Genomic DNA, 6,746 nt, shown 5'->3' with positions numbered 1-6,746 from the left:
TACCGGTCATCGGAAAAGACCCGGTGGAACCCACCGAGCATGTGGAGTAGGCGCGATCGAAGAGACGCTCCTTCGCCACATCATTCCATGCTTCAAAGCTATAAGTATCTATGACTTTGATGTAAGCTTATAATTTGTATTGAATATTATTGTCTTGTGAACTTTTCCCTGGTGTATCAGGTCGGTGTCCACCGAAAATCCCGACCAGCTAGCCGGATGCGGCATGGCTTCGCCAGTACTAGTGGAAAGAGCTGCCCAGTGGCCAGTTGTGGAGGAACCTAAAGAAGAAATTTCACCGGAGCCTCAGCAGGCAGGCGACCAGACATCAGTCCTCGAGTAGTTGGTCGAAAAGACAGCCGAGCAAAGTACAAGTGCTCCAAGCACAAACCCTGCTGAAGCAGGTACCTTGGCGCCAAAGGAACCAGTCCGAGCCGAGGAGCAGCAACCGAGGTTGGCACAGAGCACGCTAGCCGATGCTATGGCTCGTGGGAAAACCATGGTGGTTGCGGTGACTGCAGACTCCAGACCGGCGCCGCCCCCTGAATAAGAGGCTGAAGAGGACGAAGTAGAAGAAATCCTGGGCCGTCTCCAAGATAAACGACAACATGTATATGTGTCGTGCTGGCGGAACGACGAGTGGGTTATGCATGAAGAAATCCCAGAGGTCGAAGAGACCCTAAGAGTGGAACAGGCGGCAAAGCGTCTGGTGACAGAAGTCCAGGTATGTTTGGCTTGACCACTTGACCCTGTTATGTAGTTGATCTGTCTGACTTAGCTTGTTTATATGTAGGACTTGATGAAGACCGCGAAGTACCGAAAGAGGTGCTTCGACCAGATTGAGGGAATCACGGCGAATAATAAAGAACTGGCAGCCGAGGTGGAACACTTGCACCGCCAACTTGAAGCCACCAACCAGGATAGGGTAGAGCTAGAGGCACAGAACCAGAACCTGGTCGGCCAGCTTAATAACAAAGAGCGGGAAAAATAAGTAAGCTGTCACTTTATCACAATAGGTGTGTAACACGTATTGCTGTGTTGTTGGTAGTGACAGCTGTAATGCAGGCTTAGAAGCTAAAGTAACCCACCTCCAAGAGGGGAATAGCCGTGTGATCGTAGAGTGTGGTCGTCTGAAGGAGGACAATGAGAAACTAGCACGCAACCAGTCTCAACTCTAGGACCACACCACCAAAATGAAGGAGGAACTAAAAAGTAAGTATTCCAGACCACCTTTCTCATTCTGTTGCCCGCCTTGTCTTGTCATGCCATTACATTTGATGTCTTGTGCAGTGTTCAGTTTTAAAAGTCAATGCCAAGAAGCATCTAGAAGCCGTGATCAAAGAGCGTGATGGTTGGAAAGCAAGATGCCTCGAGGCCACCGAGGATCGGGACACATGGAAGAACCGATGCCAGGAAGTGGCCACTGGCATTGTGCCCGTCCTCGACCTTATTGACCCAGCGCTCACAGAGGAAGAGCCAAGGACGCCCCAGCTCGGACTGGTCGAGAGATGCACACAAGCATGGGGATGGTTCCAAGAGTTCGTGAAGGAGGCGGGTGAGTACACGGGTGCCCATGTGCTAAGCATGGTGCGTGCCCACTACCCCCTGATCGATCTCAAGTGCCTGAAAGCTGGATACCCAAAGGAGGTAGACCTAGACAAGGCGGAGGAGCTTCGGATGGCCTAGCTAGACCTATCGTCAAAGATAATTGGTGACATTAACCTGTGTGGAGGTAGGACAGCACCTATATAGGGAACGCCATCGACAAGTCAGCTGGAAACGCCATTAGTTGTGAGCCAACCGACGAAGCCTATGGTCTCGAGCAGCCAGGCATCGGCGGGGCCATCCCCTTCAGCTCGACCAGCATAAGAGTCCTCAAGACCTGAGTAGGGTATCAGAAGCAGCGAGCAGTAGGTGCCGTGCACCTCGACCAGCCAATGTAATAGGCTTAGAGCTGTAGAAGGGGGGAATAGTTGTGTTATTGTAAACTTGGGCCTCTTTAGGCAAGCTTGTAATAACGTAACTATATATCATTATAAGCTTGTTTGCTTTGTATAAAACGTTTTTAAGCTTGAAACTTATGCTGGTGTAACTAAGTGAGAACATGTTAACGTTCTGTTTAGTTGTACCAATTTGCTCGACACATCATCCCAAAAAGTTTGTGTAGCCCTAGTTTGCCATGTGGTCGGAGTGTGACGTTTGTGACCTATGCACACGTAGACGCGGACAAGTCAAACCAAGGGGGGCTTGCCGATCACCCGTAATGTAGAGAGCGGATCCCATGCACGTGTTGGGAGGAACCGAAGACAGGGCCTGCTCCGAAAACCGTAGAAGGAGTGGTGGTCGGCTTTTACTGGCTAAGTTAGAATAACCATAAAATTCGAAGTGACGCATTAGAGTGGTCGGAGAAATCATAATAGCTTTATTGAAGTAAATCAAAAGTATAAGAGGGGTACATATCTCAGTAGTTAAGCATAGAAACGTCTAAGCTTGTCGATGTGCCACGAGTTTGGTACGTCAGTACCGTCTAGGTGAGCTAATCTGTAAGACGTTGGTCGTGTGACCTCCTTGATCATGAAAGGACCCTCCCATGGGGTTGTGAGTTTATGGACACCAGCCTGGTTCATCTTCCACTTCAGGACTAGGTCCCCAACCACGAAGAACTGCTCTTTAATGTTCTTGTTGTAGTACCTATGCAAAACAGCAAGGTATTTGGCCGTACGTATGCAAGAATCGAGCCGTTTCTCTTCTGCGCTGTTCACTTCTAGTTCCCATACTTCATTGACCCTTCCTTTGTCGAAGTTCTCTACCCGTGCTGATCTGAAAGCTATATCTGCTGGAAGGACTGCCTCAGCGCCGTAAACCATAAAGTACGGTGAGACACCGGTGTTACGACTGGGCTGAGTTCTGAGGCCCCAGACTACGGCTGGTAACTCTTTGAGCCATCTTCTAGGAGCTTTGTCATTTTCTCTGTACATCCTCTTCTTCAATGTGTCCAAGATCATGCCATTTGCCCGCTTGACTTGTCCATTAGCTCTAGGGTGTGCCACCAAGATGTATTTTACTACTATGCTCCTTTCATCGTAGAAGTCCCAAAAAGTGTTCCCGGTGAACTGAGTACCCAGATCAGTGATGATGCTATTGGGTATGCCAAAACGATGGATGACCTAGTCGAGGAACGTGATAGCCTTCTCTGAGGATGCCTGTACCAAAGGCATGTATTCTATCCACTTAGAAAATTTGTCGATCAGCACAAAGACGCATGTGAATTTCCCTAGAGCCGGTTTGAAGGGCCCGATCATATCCAGTCCCCAGCATGCGAAGGGCCAGGAGGCTGGTATTATCTAGATCTCATGTGCTGGTATGTGGATTCTCTTAGCAAAGAACTAACAACCCTCACAGTGGCGGACTAGCTTTTCTGCATCGGCTACTGCTGACGACCAATAGAACCCTGCTCAGAAAGCCTTGCCGACCAATGTTTTTGAGGCCGCGTGGTTGCCGTAGGAGCTAGAGTGGATTTGGTCTAGGAGATGTTCACCTTCTTCCTAGGTTATACACTTCATCAAGATTTCCTCTTTTGCGTTTTTGCGCCATAACTTGCCATCGACGAGCAGATACTGCTTACTGCGACATATCATGTGCTTGTTTTCTGTCCGATTAGTATAACCACTGCCATCTGTTAAGTACTTGATGAAAGGTATTCTCTAGTTGGGCTCATGAGTGGTCGGAGGCAGCTTGATGGTGCTCGACGTCGGAACCGTAGCCACCAATTGCTGGTCTGGAGGCTTGTCTATCGTGGAATCTTCCTCTTCGATGGAAGGCGTGAGCAGGTCTTGGATGAATACGCCATGTGGGATTTTGGCTCAGGATGATCCTAACTTTGACAGCGCATCTGCTGCTTGGTTCTTGTCCCAGACCACGTGTATGTACTCGATGCCATAGAACCTGCCTTCCAGCTTTCTTATCGATTTGCAGTATGCGTCCATCTTTTCGCTGGTCGTGTCCTAGTCCTTGTTGAGTTGGTTGATGACCAGAGCCAAGTCTCCATAGACATAGAGACATTTAACACCAAGCTCAACCACAATGCGTAAACCATGCAGGCATGCTTCATACTCGGCGGCATTATTAGATGCTGGGAAATAAATCCTGAGGACATACCGGAGCTGCTCCTTGGATGGTGACACGAAGAGGACTCCTGCTCCCGCACTGCCAATGTTGAGAGAGCCATCGAAGTACATCATCCAATACTCGTCGAATCCCGAGGAGGCAGGCGTGCTTAAGTCTGTCCACTTGACGATGAAATCGACGAGTGCCTGAGACTTGATTGTAGTACGGCTTGCAAATTCTAAGGAGAAGGGGCATAGCTCCATTGCCCATTTGACAATGCACCCATTTGCATCCTTATTGCGAATGATGTCCCCCAAAGGGTACTCGGTCATGACCACCACACGATATCCATCGAAGTAATGTCTCAACTTTTGGGATGTTATCAGTATGGCGTAGAGCAGTTTCTGAATCTGTGGGTACCTGGTCTTGGATTCGTTGAGTACCTCACTGATGAAATAAATCGGCCGCTGTACCTTATAGGCGTGGCCCGGCTCGTTGCGCTCGACCACCATGGTAGTGGAGATCACCCGATTGGTTGCCGCAATGTAAAGTAGGAGAGTCTCATCTTCTCTGGGAGCAGTGAGGACCGGTGGTGATGTAAGGTATTGTTTTAGCTACGTAAAGGCAGCGTCTGCTTCATCCGACCACTCAAACTTCTCAGATGCTTTGAGCAGTTTGAAAAATGGTAGTCCTTTTTCTCCCAATCTTGATATGAAATGGCTGAGAGCAGCCATGCATCCGGTAAGCTTCTAGACATCCTTCACCTTTTTGGGGGGCTTCATGTCTAAGACAGCTTTGACTTTCTCTGGATTAGGGCATATGCCATCGTAACTGACGACGTTGCCTAGCAATATACTAGAAGGAACACCAAAGATGCACTTCTTTGGGTTTAACTTCCATTGGAATGTATTGAGGGCTGCAAAGGTGCGTTCTAGGTTGTCAACAAGGGTATATGCTTCCTTGGTTTTGACAACTACATCATCCACATAGGCCTCTACAAGGTCATCTTTTATCTCGTCTGTGAGGCAGGCCTAAATGGCGTGTTGGTATGTAGCCCCGGCGTTCTTGAGCCCGAATGACATAGTCGTGTAGCAGTAGGCGCCGAAGGGCGTGATGAAAGACGTCTTGATCCGATCGTCCTTTTTGAGAGCGATCTGGTGATAACCAGAGTAGCAATCAAGAAAGGAAAGGAGCTCGCAACCGGCAGTTGAATCTACGACCTCGTCTATGTGAGGTAAGCTAAAGGGGTCCTTAGGGCAGTGTTTGTTGAGATCAGTGTAATCAACGCACATTCTCCATTCATTATTCTTTTTGCGTACAAGAACCGGGTTAGCTAACCACTCTGGATGATACACTTCTTTGATAAATCTGGCTGCCAAAAGCTGTGTAACTTCTACCCTAATCGCCTCCTTTTTGTTGCGAGTGAACCGTCGTAGCTTCTGCTTGATAGGTTTGGCCTTACTGTTGACATTCAAGGAGTGCTTGATCAAGTTCTGAGGTACACCGGGCATGTCGGTAGGTTTCTATGCAAACACATCCATGTTGCTCCTCAAGAACCTGATGAGCGCGTCTTCGTATTTGGGATCCAGGTTGGCCCCGATAAGGGCCGTTTTGCTGGAATCGCCGTCGACCAGCTAGATCACCTTGTGCTCCTTTGACTTGATGTTCTTGCGTGGAGCCTCGAACTCTAGGATCTCTAGGTGGTCGGCTAAGGTCTTCTTAGCGTCGAGCATGGTCTCGCCCATGCGAATAGAGAGGTCGTGGGCCTCTACTATTTTGAAACTATCGTCTTCGCAGGTGTAAGCTACGTACACGTTACCTCGGAGGGTTAGGACTCCTTTCTCGGTAGGCATCTTGAGCACCAGATACCTGTAATGGGGTATGACCATAAACTTGGTGAGCGACGGTCGACCAAGAATAGCATGGTAGGTGCCGTCAAAGTCAGCGACCACAAAGTTGATGTAGTCGGTGTGGAAGTGGTCCGGGGTCCCAAACTGCATAGGTAGTGTGATCTGCCCAAGAGGTGTAGAGCTCTGTCTGGGGAGAACACCCCAGAACTGTGCCTCGTATGGCTTGAGATCCGCTTGAGCTATCTTCAGGGCGGGCAGACTGTTCTTGAATAGTATATTGATGGAGCTGCCGCCATCGATCAGTACTCTATTGAACTGGACCTTGTTGATACAATGATCAAGGACCAAGGGAAAATGTCCTAGCTCAGGTATTGCGGCCCATTGGTCCTTTCTACTGAAAGAGATTTCATGGTGAGACCACGGAGGGAGCCGCGGATCGGCGAGGAGGATCTCGGCGTTGGCCACGTTCAAGCAAGCACGAGCGAGCAGCTTGCGTTCCCGCTTGGTCTCGATGAACACTTTGCCTCCAATGATGGTGTGCACATGATCGGTTGGCTTGACGTACTTGTGACGAGGGTCTGCATCGTCGTCGTCGTTATCCTCGTTGCGCTGTTCCCCTACGTCGTTAGGCTTGTCAGATGTATTCAGAGCCTATTGACGCATATAGATAGACTTGAGAACGCGGCAATTCTCCATGATATGGTTTGACTTAGGATGGAGTTGGCAGGGCCCTTTCAATGCTTTGGCATAGTCGTCTTAGTAATTACGATGTCCGCCACCCTTTTTAACGGT

This window comes from Miscanthus floridulus, chromosome 5 (genome assembly GCF_019320115.1).
Source record: "Miscanthus floridulus cultivar M001 chromosome 5, ASM1932011v1, whole genome shotgun sequence".
NCBI lineage: Eukaryota > Viridiplantae > Streptophyta > Magnoliopsida > Poales > Poaceae > Miscanthus > Miscanthus floridulus.
The sequence above is the reverse complement of the archived record's forward strand: the minus strand, read 5'-3'. Positions refer to the sequence as shown.